The following is a 17,248-nucleotide window of genomic DNA, read 5'->3' as shown; positions in this document are numbered from 1 at the left end:
TGATGTTAGGGTTACAGTTAATTCAACAACAACAAAAACAAATCTCCATTCATCATTTAGATGTTTGAGCTGGGTTATCAGAGGAAATGTATTTTGCTTGGCGCCGACGTGCTCTGAATGTTAATTTGATGGTATTAAAGGTGAATGGGACTTGGGGAAGAGTTGAGAGTCAGATGCAAGGTGATGACTTATTCTTGTGCGATGTGTTTAATCCAGCGAGTTAGGGGACGTTAAGTGCACTCATTTCACAGTCCATTTCACACCTGTCCGTCCTAAGAGAATGCTTCATGTACAATGACTCAGGAAATACTCTTAACATTCTTGAGGGCCTTCCTGCTGATGTTTTAGGACCTGTTTCTTTAGCCACTGTTAGTATGAATGAATCCTCTCAGGAGTCAGGACAGTTTATAGTGAAGGGGCAAGTCACTCTAAATCACAGATGGTGTAGACAGAGAGTAAGACTGCATTTAGCGGGTTGAATTCTACAAACCTCACTTGGGTGGCAATATGGAATGGTCAAAGTGTTTTTAGTAGTAGATGCCCACAGAAAACTCAACTCCAACTCACTTTGAAATGAATGGCATGGTCACGGAACTTACAAGGGACACATACAGACTAGTGGTGCGCGGGTCAGCTGTTTGTTCACCGGCACCAGCCTGCAATAACCCATATGCAACCACCCGACTATATGTGATAAAGGGAAAATCTAAAGGCCCGCACCCAAGCCGAACCTGCTAATATAGAATATGAAGTAAAGGCTACAGTCAACCAAGGCAGAACTGTTTTTTAATACAGTATGTTTCTGCTTAAAATTTCCGACATTTTGGTAGCCTATTTGTCAGTCAGCTTGTCTATATTTAGATACATGTAGGTTCTCTTTTGTCATTGTATGTTGCCCTTGAAGACTAAATAAACCCTTGCTCAACAGAATAATGTAATAGATTGATAGAATGAATGCTTCTAGTTGACATCAGTAAAGTTCTCTCTGTCATCTTTCATGGAGAAAAGACATTTAGGGAATGGGGAGAAAATACAATAACGCAAAAAATGTAGCAAAATATCCAAATAACGTCAGTTGTAAGGAAAACGTGAAACGACCCAACATGTTTCTGATAAGATTTCAGTTCGGCTTCGATGTCACACCCTGACCTTAGAGATCCTTTAAATTCTCTATTTGTTAGGTCAGGGTGTGACTAGGGTGGGAAATCTATGTTTATATTTCTTTGTTGGCCGAGTATGGTTCCCAATCAGAGGCAGCTGTCTATCATTGTCTCTGATTGGGGATCATACTTAGGCAGCCCTTTTTCCCACCTTCAGTTGTGGGATCTTGTCTTTTGTGTTGCATGTGTTTGCACTCCTAGCTTTACGTTCGTTGTATTGTTTTTTGGTGGTACATTCCATATTAACAAAAATGTAGCCTACCACGCTGCACCTTGGTCTTCATTGAACGACGGACGTGACATTCGATGCACATTTTATGTGGTTGAAATACTACCAGCTTTTATGATGCTTTTATGACGAAGACATCCCCTCTACAGATGGTATCTGAGCATTGCATTCTCTCAAGATGCAGAAAGAAAGAGATCATATTTCTCCACTCCTGTTCCTGAGTCAAAATGTTGCCTACTTTTACTGCAAGAAATGCTTAATTTTACAGGAGTTATTATTAAGGCTATGTGAGAGGTTCTAGACCTACAGTCAGTGTGAGGATTTCAGTTTCCATTTAACCCATCTAAACAGTAGGCCTTGACATGCCATAGGCCTATTGGAAGTCCCGTCTTGTGACTCTCTAATTTGTATAGTGCCTCACAATCATCACACATAACAAAGCCGTCACTGCTATCATCATCTTTTACCACTTCACCAAATCTTTTCCAAACATTACTTTTCTGGCCCTCCCTTCTCTTTGTTTTCAACTCTCCTTTTGCAGCTTTTGTCTTATTGAATTAATCTTCAACAATGTCCTTTTTGTCTCCGTGGATTGACGTTCACTTTTTCTGCCAGTTCTCAAAAGCATTATTTGGCATTTGGCTGTGTAGGATATTTGGCGCGCGTACAGTTAATGCAAAGTTTAGGCTTATGCACTAATAACAGATAGCCTTACAATAATGAAAGAAAAACATCAATATAGCCCACATAAATTGCACAAGAATTATACATTTATAGTTTTTTTTATGCGGATACGACAGCAGGGACTACGGGTTATGAGTGTCTCAGTGTATCTCTCTCTCTCTCTCACTCACTCACTCACTCACTCACAACCACGGGGCCTCCAATGAGCAGATGGTATCTGCCGGGAGGAGAGTGAAGGTGGAACCTGGGATCGTGATAGGCAATGGAAATCCCCTTCCTTCCCAGCCCAACTCTTTGTGGACGGAACAACGTTGCTCAAGGGGAAGTCCAGGGGCCTGTTTTTTCTTCTTTGAGATACTCACATGCTAGCTTAGGCAGAATTTATGAGCCCCATGAAAACACAAGGACAATATCTTGTATCTTTTATTAAAATCCAAAGCGTAGGCAACAAGAAAACCTAGAGTATCTGTTGAGAAATGAGCTACCATTGTTTCTACTTGGCATTTTATTAATATGGTAAATGTTGATTAATGCAATTTATTCACTTCAAATAAATGGATGTCTTCGACACATGACCACTCCGAACCAGATTGAAATGTCAAACAGAAATAACACCCTCTATTAAGAGCCAGTATACTATGTTATGCATTTAGCAATTATTAACTGGGTAAAAAAGTACTCCATAGCTGCTTACATTCTGCCGCATGGTATATTAATGTAACTTAAGAACAGCGGGTTTACCAGAGGGCTCTTGCTGAGTGTGCAACTAATTATAATTATAGGTCCAATGCAGCCATTTTTATGTCAATATCAGATCATTTTTGGGTAACAATTAAGTACCTTACTGTGATTGTTTTAAATGAAAAGGGTAAAAAAAAAGAAGAAAAAAAAAGAAACAACAATAGCTTCTTAGCGAAAATACATTTCTCAATCAAAACTGTTGCTAAGACTGTCTGGGAGTGATCTGAGTGGAAAAGAGGAAACTGAAAACTAGCTGTTATTGGCAGAGAGTTTTGGAACTTTCTTTCTTATTGGTCTGTTAACGATTTTACCGCGTGGTGATGTCACCACACAGGCCAAAAGTCCATCCCACCAAAACAGGCTGAAATTTCAGGTGGTGTTTTCAAACAGCTCTTACAATAAAAGGGCATTATCATAATTTTCACAATTTCACAGTATTATTCTAGCCTTATGTGGAAATATACACTGATAAACATAACATGCAACAATTTCAAAGATTGACTGAGTTACAGGCCATATAAGGAAATCAGTCAATTGAAATAAATGAATTAGCTCTATGGATTTCACTTGACTGGGAATACAGATTTACATCTGTTGGTCACAGTCAGATACCTTTAAAAAAAAAAGTAGGGGCATGCATGGATCAGAAAACCAGTCAGTATCTGGTGTGACCACCATTTTTGCCTCATGAAGTGCGACACATCCCCTTCGCATACAGTTGATCAGGCTGCTGATTGTGGCCTGTGGAATGATGTCCAACTCCTCTTCAATGGCTGTGCGAAGTTGCTGGATATTGGCGGGAACTGGAACACGCTGTCGTACACATCGATCCAGAGCAACCCAAACGTGCTCAATGGGTGACATGTCTGGTGAGTATTTAGGCCATGGAAGAACTGGGACATTTTCAGCTTCCAGGAATTGTGTACAGATCCTTGTGACATAGGGCCGTGCATTATCATGCTGAAACATGAGGTGATGGCGGGGGATGAATGACACAGCAATGGGCCTCAGGATCTCGTCACAGTATCTCTGTGCATTCAAATTTCCATCGATAAAATGCAATTGTGTTCGTTGTACGTCGCTTATGCCAGCCCATACCATAACCCCACCACCACGAGGCACTCTGTTCACAACGTTGACATCAGCAATCCGCTCGCCCATACGACACCATGTCTGCCATCTGCCCGGTACAGTTGAAACCTGGATTAATCTGTGAAGAGCACACTTCTCCAGCATGCAAGTGACCATCGAAGGTGAGCATTTACCCATTGAAGTCTGTTACGATGCCGAACAGCAATCAGGTCAATACCCTGGTGAAGATGACAAGCACAAAGATGAGATTCCCTGAGATGGTTTCTGACAGTTTGTGAAGAAATTCTTTGGTTGTGCAAACCCACAGTTTCATCAGCTGTCCAGGTGGCTAGTCTCAGATGATCCCGCAGTCGAACAAGCCGGATGTGGAGGTCCTGGGCTGGCGTAGTTACACATGTTCTGCGGCTGTGAGGCAGGTTGGACGTACTGCCCAAAAAATTTTGTTGACGTTGGAGGCGGCTTATGGTAGAAAAATGAACATTCAATTCTCGGGCTACAGCTCTGGTGAACATTCCTGCAATCAGCATGCCAATTGCATGCTCCCTCAAAACTTGTGACATCTGTGGCATTGTGTTGTGAGACAAAACTGGATATTTTAGAATGGCCTTTTATTGTCCCCAGCAAAAGATGTACCTGTGTAATGATCATGCTGTTTAATCAGCTTCTTGTTATGCCACACCTGTCAGCTGGATGGATTATTTTGGCAAAGGAGAAATGCTCACTAACAGGGATGTAAACAAATGTGTGCACCACATTTGAGTGAAATAAGCTTTTTGTGCGTATGGAACATTTCTTGGATCTTTTATTTCAGCTCATGAAACATGGAACCAACACTTTACATGTTCGTTTTATATTTTTGTTTAGTATATATAAAACACAGGGAAATCAAGTTTTTGACTTCACTCGGCCTTTACGTAACTGGTTCTGCAGCCTTTTTTTTTTTGTTTACCCAACTTTTCAGTCCAAGTGTTACATGAACAAAAAAAATGATTGTTGGCCCAAACTGAGCTCCAACTTGAGAAAACTTAGGCAAAAATTCTGTCAATTTAAAATGATGTGTTTGCTCAACTTACGTTCCTTCAACTATATATTATTATTTTGGCATCTTAACTAAAAAAGGCTGTGCAACTGATTACACAAACAGTGGTTTTAACATACGATGTTTTCAACTTACATATTTGACACACGTTGACATACATGATTGCATTGTGCATGTTCATTTATACAGAAATATTATTCAACATGTCCTCCCCTGAGATTTGAATTCACAACTGCTTGGTTCATGGTATTCCAATCTTCCTGCTACGCCACTATGGCTGTGTGAATTATCAGTTAATCTGAGTATTCTCTCATCCTTGATTTGATTTATTTCAGAAATTTTTGTTTTTCTGTTTTAATGTTACTCCTTAATAAAATCGTTTTTCTTGAGTGTACTTTTATCAGAGCTGAGATTTACTTTGAGATGCAAATTCCAGGTGAGGACATGTTGAATACTAATTACTGTATAAATTAACATGCACGCTGTAATCATGTACTGTATGTCAACGTGTGTCAAATATTTAAGTTAAAAATATTGTATGTTAAAACTACTGTGTGTGTAACTAGTGTTTTCTCAAGTTGGAGCCAACAATTGTTTATTTTTTTCAGGTAATACTTGGACCCAAAAGTTGAGTAAAGAAAGAAAAAAAGGCTGTGGAACTAGTTACTTAAAATAATAATTATTTGAAATAACTTTTTTTTACAGTGTTGTTAAACCAACAGAGAGGGAGAGAGGGAGGGAGAGAAAGTACATCTAAGGCTGTTTGATTGAGCCTTGCACCTATTTTTCATGCAGCGTGTTGCTTGATACAGTAGCCTACACAAGCTGTCTCCTACTGGAACCTGCTCACACCACATGTGCTCTGTATCTATCGAGCACCATACCAGTGGCTGTGTTCATTAAGAACATGCCAGAAGGAATAACCCAATAATGGCAGACATAAAATCTATCCATGGGAACCTCAGAGACTGGAATAAATTGAATCTAAATATTTTTTGTGCTTAGTAAGTCTCTTTAGATAATTAACCCAGTGATACGCAGAGTACTTTTCCTTCTCGGCTGTACATTTGTCAAAAAGGGGGGAAAATCGTTTTTGCAGAAAAGTGCACATTTGGCAGCCATCATGTCAGCTCTTCAGTTTGAAGGCATGTTGAGACGAGGATACAACAGAGCTTATCTTATGCCCTTAGACAGAGGGAGGCCTGGGGTATAGATATCCTGCAAATGGAAGCAGCATTATTAATATCATGGTGTGTGTACGTCATTACTGTAATCTGACTTTTAAGGCAGGGTTCATTTCTCCAGAGATCATACTCCAGTGACACCTCTGCAAAAACCAGTGTGTTGTGGCGTTTACCATATCTTCCTTAAGACATGGCCATTCATTTTCAAGTGTAGCCCTGTCACTATCTTATTTAGAAAGATTAGATTAAAGGGGCAGTGCAACCAAAAACGCAATTTCCCAGTTTATTAGGTACACCCATCTAGTACTGGGTCAGACCCCCTTTGCCTACAGAACAGCCTGAATTATTTGGGGCATGGAAATATTGCTCAATTGGTATAAAGGGACCTAACGCATGCCAGAAAAACATTCCCCACACCATTACAACACCGCCACCAGCCTGTACCATTGACACCGGGAAGGATGGGGCCATGGATTACGCCAAATCCTGACTCTGCCATCAGCATGAAGCAACAGGAACAAGGATTTGTCGGACCAGGCAATGTTTTTCCACTCCTCAATTGTCCAGTGTTGGTGATTGCGTGCCCACTGGAGCGGCTTCTTCTTGTTTTTCGCTAAAAGGAGTGAAACTCGGTGTGGTCGTCTGCTGCAATAGCCCATCCGTGGCAAGGACCGACAAGTTGTGAGTTCCAAGACGTTGTTCTGCACACCACTGTTGTACTGCGCCGTTATTTTCTTTTTTGTGGCCCGCCTGTTAGCTTGCACGATTCTTGCCATTCTCTTTCCAGCTCTCATCAACGAGCTGTTTTCGCCCACAGGACGTCCGCTGACTGGATGTTTTTTGCACCATTCGCAACATTCTCAGGATAACCCTAGACACTGTCGTGCGTGAAAACCCCAGGAGGCTGGCCATTTCTGAGTTTCTGGAACCGGCGTGACTGGCACAGATCGTTTTGCCCATTTTAACGTTCAATCAAACAGTAACTGAATGCCTCAATGCTTGCTTTATATAGTAGGCCATGGCCACGTGACTCACTGTCTGTAGGAGCAAACCATTTTCGTGAACGGGGTGGTGTATCTAATAAACTGGTTAGAATAATACTGTGAAATTGTGAAAATTATGATAATATCCTTTTAGTGAAATTTCTGCTAATTTAGCATGGTAAGGGTTTTGGACCGCAAGGCGGGATAAGTGAATCGCTCTGCCAGTAACAGCTAGTTTTCAGGTTGCATATCCCTCCAATTAGGCCCCTCACTCAGACCGCTCCCAGACATTCCTAGCAAAATTATTGGTTGAGAAATGTTTTTTGATGAAAATCTATTTTTGTTCCTTTTTGACTATTTTAATTGAAAACAATCTAAGTAAAGTACTTCATTGTTACAGAGAAAATATTTGATATTGACATAAAAACAGCTGCAGTGAACCTTTACGAATACTTGGTTTTAAAAAGGCTGATATCCACTGAACATTGGCATTATCATAGGATGATGTTGGTAAGCAAATTAATGTGCAAATCCAAATGTGCAAAAATGTTCTATAACAAAATAACTAAACTTCTAAATGCTTTTGCATGGTGCAGCAGACGAGACTTTCAGACTGTGTGGTGTTTTTTTATGACTACACAGTATAACAACGGTAGTTGAAATCACAGTGTTGAAAAAAAATTGGGTTAAATTGACTACTGGGAGTTATCTTAACCATCAAGAGAGTGATACTCTTCCTGGAGTTAGTGTTGATAACTGGCAGGGCCGGCTCTAGCCTTTTGTGGGTCCTAGGTGAGGTTTGGTTGGGAGGCCCCCCAATTCTACTAATTATGCCATGGGGCAGAGAGAATTTCCTTAAATTCTACCCATTTCACCAGGACGGTATTCGGCCATAATTACTACAAGTTTAGATAACTGGCTAGACTAATTTACCAATCTAAAAATTGTTAAAACTGACATGGCTAATTGAGTGACTGTCAGTGACTGACAAATCAAGAGGAAAACTGCTGATGCACAACCAAATTTCTAACTTGCACCTTGTGTATTCTACTATTCTAACTCTCAACAGTAACTTGAGACCCCCACTGAGTTCCTAAAATAAAAATTAAAAGGGGGTCCTAAGTGACTGCTTATGCCTAGAGCCGGCTCTGATTGGGAGTCCCATAGGGCGGCGCACAATTGGCCCAGCGTTGTCCGGGTTAGGGTTTGACCGGGGTAGGCCGTCATTGTAAATAAGAATTTGCTCTTAAGGATCCGCTCCTTTTTTTACATTTTTGCCTAAAATTACATACCCAAATCTAACTGCCTGTAACTCAGGCCCTGAAGCAAGGACATGCATATTCTTGGTACCATTTCAAAGGAAACACTTTGAAGTTTGTGTAAATGTTAAAGGAATGTAGGAGAATATAGCACAATAGATCTGTAAAAAATAATACAAAGAAAAAAACAACCGTTCTTTTGTACCATCATCTTTGAAATGCAAGAGAGAGGCCATAATGTATTATTACAGCCCAGCTGCAATTTAGAATTTGGCAAATAGATGACAGCAGTGTATGTGCAACGTTTTAGACTGATCCAATGAACCATTGCATTTCTGTTCAAAATGTTGTATCAAGACTGCCCAAATGTGCCTAATTTGTTTATTAATAACTTTTCATGTTCAAAAATGTGCACTCTCCTCAAACAATAGCATGGCATTATTTCACTGTAATAGCTACTGTAAATTGGACAGTGCAGTTAGATTAACAAGAATTTAAGCTTTCTGTCAATATCAGATATGTCTATGTCCTGGGAAATTTTCTTGTTAATTACAACCTCACGCTAATTGCATTAGCCTACGTTAGCTCAACCGTCCCGTGGAAGGGACACCGATCCTGAAGAAATTTTAACTGACTTGCCTAGTTAAATAAAGGTTAAATAAAAATGAAATAAACTCCATTTAGAGTAACCAGAGACAGGGTGTTTCTCAATATGCATACTACTGTGCTCCACACTCTCATGCTCCAAGTGCATTCTCAGTGGACGTTCTCTTGAGTTCTTGTGAGGATGAGAGTGTGGAGAATGCATAAAACATTACATTTGAGAAGCACTCCCACTCCCCCTACTGTATTACCTCACGCTGCATCTCCCCATTCACTGAACCAGCCAGGGCAACGGCACCAATAGAGACGAAACAAGATATACACCAAGCAAACATTTTACTTCATAATTATCATTTAGATATATGTGAATCGTTGTAATCGTTCAACAGGCAAAAAATGACCTAAAACTAATGTTATGCAAGGTACAATAGATTTCAATTCAGCAAACAATTTTTTGTAGCTAGTTAGCTAGCCAGTTAGCCCTATTGACAATGGACTTACCCATTCACTGAACCCTCCTTCTTCTTGCCAGGACAATGTCAAAAGAGACGAAACACAAAGCAAACATGTTACTTCATAACTATTAGCTAGCTGTATGTGAATCGGAATAATGTAGCTAACCAGATAGTATAAAAGGCAAAAATGACCTAAAACCAATGTTATCCAAGGTAGATGTCAATTCTTTGTGGGTAGCTAGCTAACAATTATTTGTGGCTATCTATAATATTAGCATTACGGTGGGGGAAAAAAGTATTTGATTCCCTGCTGATTTTGTACGTTTGCCCACTGACAAAGAAAGGATCAGTCTATAATTTTAATGGTAGGTTTATTTGAACAGTGAGAGACAGAATAACAACAAAAATATCCAGAAAAACACATGTTAGAAATTGATTTGCATTTTAATCTATTCAGACCCCTTCACTTTTTCCCCCAAAAATTATGTTACAGCCTTATTCTAAAATGTATTAAATTGTTTTTTCCCCTCATCAGTCTACACACAATAGACATCTCCAGAGATGTTCGATCAGGTTCAAGTCCGGGCTCTGGCTGGGCCACTCAAGGTCATTCAGAGACTTGTCCCGAAGCCACTCCTGCGTGGTCTTGGCTGTGTGCTTAAGGTCGTTGCGCTCTTGGGAAGTGAACCGTCGCACCAGTCTGAGGTCCTGAGCGCTCTGCAGCAGGTTTTCATCAGGTTTTACTTTGCTCCGTTCATCTTTCTGAAAAACATCCCCACAGCATGATGCTGCCACCACCATGCTTCACCGTAGGGATGGTATTGGCCAGGTGATGAGCAGTGCCTGGTTTCCTCCAGACGTGATGCTTAGCATTCAGGCCAAAGAGTTCAATCTTGGTTTCATCAAACCAGATAATCTTGTTTCTCATGGTCTGTGAGTCCTTTAGGTGCCTTTTGGCAAACTCCAAACAGGCTGTCATCTCTCTTTTACTGAGGAGTCTTCTGTCTGGCCACTCTACAATAAAGGCCTGATTGGTGGAGTGCTGCAGAGATGGTTGTCCTTCTGGAAAGTTCTCCCATCTCCTCAGAGGAACTCTGGAGCTCTGTCAAAGTGACCATTGGGTTCTTGACCAAGGCCTTTCTCCCCCAATTGCTCAGTTTGGCCGGGCGGCCAACTCTAGGAAGAGCCTTAGTGGTTCCAAACTTCTTCCATTTAAGACTGATGGAGGCCACTGTGTTCTTGGGGGCCTTAAATGTTGCAGACATTTTTTGTTACCCTTCCCCAAATCTGTGCCTCGACACAATCCTGTCTCAGAGCTCTATGGACAATTCCTTCAACCTCATGGCTTGGTTTTTGCTTTGACATGCTCTGTCAAATGTGGGACCTTAAATGGACAGGTGTGCCTTTCCAAATCATGCCCAATCAATTGAATTTAACACAGGTGGACTCCAATCAAGTTGTTGAAACATCTCAAGGATGATCAATGGAAACAGGATGCACCTGAGCTCAATTTCGTGTCTCATAGCAAAGGGTCTAAATACCTATGTAAATACATTTTTTCTGTTTCTAATAACTTTTCAAAAAATGTACAAAAACCTGTTTTTGCTTTGTCACTATGGGGTATTGTGTGTATATTCCTGAGGATTTGTATTTATTTATCCATTTTAGAATAAGGCTGTAACTTAACAAAATGTGGAAAAAGTCAAGGGGTCTGAATACTTTCCGAAGGCACTATATATAGTGTAGGTAGTCTTCTTCTATTGTATTTTCTTCCCTACTATGACAGGCAATGTAAATGTAAAATATGACTGATGTAAAAGTGCTGGATATCATCCTGTAAATTAGCTTCCAACAGAAGTTTTATATCACATTGCAAACCACCATAATGTGACACACTAAGAAATATTCAAATAAGTCTTTGCACCCTTATAACTCAAAAGAAGTACACTGAAAAAGAAATGTCCTCTGCTGTAGGTGATTGTTAATTCAAAAACAGAAAAGTCTAAAATGACAACGGAGTTGATTAAAAACGACACAAACGAATACATTGTGAATTGAAGTTAAATTTAAGCAACTCTATGAAAGTTTAATATTTACTCAAATTAGTGTTGTTTTAACTCCCAAAATAATATCAACACATTGACCAGAGTAGTCTTAACACAAAATGGGTGGGGGTGGCCATTTTCCAATGGGCCTAGCCCGAACCATAAAAAACAGCCCCAGACCATTATTCCTCCTCCCCCAAACTTTACAGCTAGCACTATGCATTGGGACAGGTAGAGTTCTACTGGCATCCGCCAAACCAGTATTCGTCCTTCAGACTGCCAGATGGTGAAGCATAATTTATCACTCCAGAGAACACGTTTGCACTGCTCCAGAGTCCAATGGGGGCGGGCTTTACACTACTCCAGTCAACGCTTGGAATTTGCGCATGGTGATCTTAGGCTTGTGTGCAGCTGCTCGGCCATAGAAACCCATTTCATGAAGCTCCCAGCGGACAGTTATTGTGCTGACGTTGCTTCCAGAGGCAGTTTGGAACTCGATAGTGAGTGTTGCAACCGAGGACAGGCTTCAGCACTTGGGTGTCCTGTTCTGTGAGCTTGTGTGGCCTACCACTTTGCAGCTGAGCCATTGTTGCTCCTAGACATTTCCACTTCACAATAACAGCACTTACAGTTGACCGGGGCAGCTCTAGCTGGGCATACATTTGATGAACTGACTTGTTGGAAAGGTGGCATCCTATGACGGTGCCACATTGAAAGTCACTGAGCTCTTCAGTAAGGCCATTCTACTTCCAATGTTGGTCTATGGAGATCGCACGGCAAAAACCGGTGTGGGTGAAATTGCCGAATCCACAAATTTGAAGGGGTGTCCACATACTTTTCGTATTGCCAAGAGGATGCCATACAGCACAGCTGTATAACATCTACACTGGAAAATCATTCTAACACTGTTTGCGTCCCCGCGGGATCTTTCTCCTGTGGGATCCTGGACGCATATGATCGGGGTATAGTGCTCTTTAGAAGGCACCTCACATAGCCTACTGTGCTATTCAAACTCGACTGAATAGAGGAGTCAGCTGCGCATACAATTTCGTAGTGGGTCAAAAGTATACACTGATTTGTTATTCTTTATCCCACAAAGGCATGCATAAAGCAATGTCATTTTTGTTCTCTCACATCGTCAACATTTTTTTTATCGTTGAATCTGCAGTCTAGATCATTTCCATGTGGTAGGCTACGGGTGAGGACACAGACCTGCACACACATACTGCGCCTTTACGCATAAAACAATCAATGTCTGCCTACAATGTTCGAGGCGTTGCACTTCTAGGGATACATATACACCACATAATAATATTTCGATGTTTATATGCATTTATGTGCCTATATTTAGCAATTTTGTCATTATAGTAAAAATCATTACAGAAACTCGCTACAACACTTCCGTTTGTCGAAATGATTGTGTTCAGTTAATTTAATACAACCACATATTGAGTGTGGTCGTACAATAAATAAGTACATTTACATTAATTCGTATGAATTCCGTTGTCTATCATCTACGTTATCTTTGCATTTCAAAGTTGACCCATTTTATGGCTACTCACCCCTTTATCCTTCTCTGGTAGAATCTTCTCGGTGTGAACTGACCCATATCCAATTCACAAACATGTTGATGTGAGAATAAAGAAAAATGTTGTTCCTGTTGGTAATATGGTGTAGATTAGGCCACTTGAAGAATGTCCTCCACCTCACTTCCAAAAAACTCCTTCCATCGTTTGAAATATCCCAAAGAAATCCATGCGTTTGCTGTCTCGATTCCAAAGCCGCTCGAGCGCTGTCCAGTGGAAAGTGGTGCTGAAAGTCTGGACTCGCCTAACTTTCGTTGCCTGCTGCTAATTGCCGATAAATCGAATTGACCAGTGGACTTAGTAGCCGTTATGCTACAGTCACTTATTAACTTTAAAGAACGTATACTGACATGTCCTAATAATAAAGATGACTGAGAAGCAAACATTGCACGCCCGCGGAATGGAGACAGCACCCTCGAATCGATGAAGTGCACTCAGCGCCCACTGAATTAATTTGATCATAACGTAAAGGAGCGAAATGCACATATCATTGTGGTAAAATCATTGTTATCAATTCTGTTTCAATGGCGCTGCTGAGAACGGGATAAAAATCACAAATATTTAACAATAGCACACCAGTTACACCACATGCCGAGAAAGAGTGCGCCATGCACTTAATGGTGCTGATATTCTTTTTGATTTAGGCTACGTCGATTCGACCACCTGCTACATTAGCCTTCACTTAATTTCAGACTTGACGTTCACTGAGTTTAATTGTTTTGGAGTTATGCCCAAATCCTGCAAACGTTGAATATGTATAAGGATATTACTCAAAAGCGGTGTATCAGACGCAGCGCATCGTCACGGCCAGGAAGCTTTACAATAAACACGTGAGACACAGTTGCTTCGCCTGCCTCAATGCATATGTTAGATTATCATTTTTGAAAACGTAAATAGACAATTAATCATTATGTTTTTGACATGCACATTATATTTAGGCTTGCGTCCTCATTTATCAACCGTGCATAAATGTCTTACTAAATTCTGTCGGCAATGGAGATTCTAGAATTTGCGTGCGCCACAAATTATTGGGATTGATCAAACTGTCGCATGCAACACATATACATGTTTCCAATGATACATAAGAGCCACCTGCTCTTTCCATGACATAGACTGACCAGGTGAATCCAGGTGAAAGCTATGATCCCGTGTTGATGTCACTTGTTAAATCCACTTCAATCAGTGTAGATGAAGGGGAGGAGACAGGTTAAAGAAGGATTCTCAAGCCTTGAGACGTTTGGGACATCAAATAAAATAAAATTGTATTAGTCACATGCGCCGAATACAACAGGTGTAGACTTAGTGAAATGCTTACTTACGTGCCCCTAACCGACAGTGCAGTTTAAAAAAATACGGATAAGAATAAGGGATAAAAGTAACAAGTAATTAAAGAGATATACAGCGGGGTGCCGGTACAGAGTCAATTTGCCATTAGTTGAGGTAGTATGTACATGAAGGTAGAGTTAATTAAAGTGATTATGCATACATGACAACAGAGAGTGGCAGTGGTGTGGGGGGGGGGCGGGCAATGTGAATAGTCTTGGTAGCCATTTGACTAGACATGGATTGTGTATGTGTGCCATTCAGAGGGTATATGGATAAGACAACATATTTAAGTGCCTTTAAATGGGGTATGGTAGTAGGTGCCAGGTGCCACCGGGTGCCACCGGTTTGAGTGTGTCAAGAACTGCAATGCTGCTGGGTTTTCCTGCTGAACAGTATCAAGAATGGTCCACCACCCAAAGGATATCCAGCCAACTTGACACAACTGTGGGAAGCATTGGTGTCTACTTTGGCCAGCATCCCTGTGGAACGCTTTTGACACCTTGTAGAGTCCATGCCCCGACGAACTGAGGCTGTTCTGAGGGAAAGGGGGGTGTTTTGTACACCCAGTGTATATTTGTGCTTTGTGAATGAGTGCTACAACCCTGCCTAAGCAGACCTCTTCATGCTTGTGTGACACTTTTGAATATGGGTTAAAAGGGAAATAAAACTATTATCTGAGTTTTTTCACCCCCTGCCTACCAGAGTAATCCTTGCTAGCTAGAGGGAGCGGCACCAGTAGACGGTGTCCTTCGCTCCCGCCTACCCTCACAATTTTTAACAAAACTGCGGGAAAACAGTGCCCGACAGGCAGGGCGAAGGACACTGTCTACCGGTCGTCCCACCTCCCACGTGTTAGCTAACTAGCTTGCTAATTAGTGACACCATGTGCTAGCTTGTTAATTAGTTAGCTAGCTAGCACAGGGTGTCACCCCCGCCCCCTACCTAATGTGTACTGGAGAAAACCGTGCCCGACAGATAGGGGCGAAGGACACTGTCTACCGGTCGTCCCGCCTCCCACTAGTACAGCAGACGGGAGGCTTCGGCGACACTGTACTAGCTAGCTTGATAGTTAGTGACACCATGTGTTAGCTAGCTTCGATAGTTAGCTAGCTAGCACATGGTGTCGCCCCCGCCTGCTGTGTATCAGAGTCCTCCTTGCTAGCTAGCGGGAGCAACACCGGCAGAGCTTAATTTGTCAATTGGGAGGTGCCAGAACAAAAAGTGAGCCCAAGAGGGGGGTGACCTGGGGAGTTCTGAGGTACTGGAGTGCAAGGGGGGGAAAAAAATCACCTTTATATTAAAGCATTGCATGCATTATCATTGATTTGGCGTACTGGCATAGAGCAGTGGTGTGGAGCTGTTTGCAGAAGTTGCACATATGGAGACATTTTTTTGTAGCCTGGAGTCTGGGAAAAATGTGGCCTTTTATAAATGGATTTCATGCAATTCTACATCATTTTTGATGACTGTAGACTTTCGCACAATCTCTTTTAATACCTCACAAATGATCAAAATGACAGGCTGTTTTGAGTCTGACAAACTGAGAATCTGAGATGTCTTTAGGCTAGGCCTAGGTGTGCGTAGAAACACATATTGTTCAATATGAGGAGAAAATTATAGTCCAAAAAGTTTTCCAGTTTCACTGTCTCACCCAATGATGCGCAGCTCACTCACCAGCCAAAAGCTTATCTCTCTTTTGTTTTACTTTGTAAAACAATGCTGTTCGCTCAATAGGCCTATTTGGAAGTTGACAACTTGGTAACATACAGACAGATTCAAATTTTATTTTCAGCAGGATCCATTTGCATTCCAAACTGTGTTTTCCCACGATTGTATGTGAAATATTGCGAAAGGCCTGTTTTGGCTGCATGTTGTTTACTGACAGATTTGCCGCACGTTCCAGAGGCATGCCTTGTGATTTGGCTACACACAATCCACAGCTAGGCTAATTTTTTTTTAAATTAGTTATTGATCCTCTGTGGCTAAATTATTGGCTTACTCCTGGTTCAGTATTCTGAATTATTTCATTTCTTTCTGAACAGGCAGCAGAGAGCTGCAGCACCTCCAGCACACTTCCAGCAGCTATTATTCTATAAGGAAATAAATGAAGTGCAATGCTGGAGAGATGAGAGTTGCAGGCGTATGTCTATAACAACACAGAGAGGTAGAGAGATCATAGAAAGTGAATCTCATTTTAGTTCTGTGAGAGATACAGGCGTGCTTCTCTCTCTCGCGCCACAGCAATGGCTAACGCGTTGGTCTATATTTTAAGAATTGATTCATGTTGGGCCGGCAGGGTTTGTGCAACATTGTAGCCTATAGGCTGCCGGTCCAACATGAATCAATTCTTAAAATATCAGGCACGTTTTCACATTAGCTAGCTTCCGGCAGGATCCAGCTCAAATTAAGCACTGGACACTGGTAGACAGTGTGTTTCGCTCCCGCCTACTCTCACCTTTGTTAACAGAACTGTGGGAAAACAGTGCCGGTAGCACAGCTGGGGTGACACCTTGTGCTAGCTAGCTTGATGGTGTGCTCACCTCAGGGCTTGTAAGATGGTCATCTAGATGGGATACAGCTTTGGTCAAATTGAGGTCAAAAGTATACTTTGTTTTCGCAGTTTAGCTAACTCTTTCCTAACCTTAACCTAATTATCCTAACCTGCTAAGTTAATTATCCCACCCTGCTGCATAAGTTCTCCTGAACCTGCTACAAAAAGTCAATTTTGACAAAAGATTTATCCCTTCTAGACAAAACCTTGTAAGATGGACCTGATTAAGCCTGTGGCATGCTTCCCAGTCCAAACAGTTTCCGCATATATTATGACATCATTTTGTGACATTTTTGTTAATTTTGGACTTC

The 17,248-nt window shown here is 41.3% G+C and overlaps 1 protein-coding gene across 1 annotated transcript in view; it reads right to left on the bottom strand.

Annotated features, from left to right (window-relative positions):
- The window catches only part of LOC106582707 (metabotropic glutamate receptor 4), a 360,285-nt gene extending 346,543 nt beyond the window's left edge, over positions 1-13,742 (bottom strand). Inside the window, exon 1 of the mRNA XM_014166038.2 lies at positions 13,037-13,742. The gene's annotated coding sequence lies outside the window, so the exon portion shown is untranslated. The remainder of the gene's footprint in view (positions 1-13,036) is intronic.
- Positions 13,743-17,248: the final 3,506 nt, after the last annotated feature.

This window comes from Salmo salar, chromosome ssa22 (assembly GCF_905237065.1).
Source record: "Salmo salar chromosome ssa22, Ssal_v3.1, whole genome shotgun sequence".
NCBI lineage: Eukaryota > Metazoa > Chordata > Actinopteri > Salmoniformes > Salmonidae > Salmo > Salmo salar.
The sequence above is the reverse complement of the archived record's forward strand: the minus strand, read 5'-3'. Positions and strand labels throughout refer to the sequence as shown.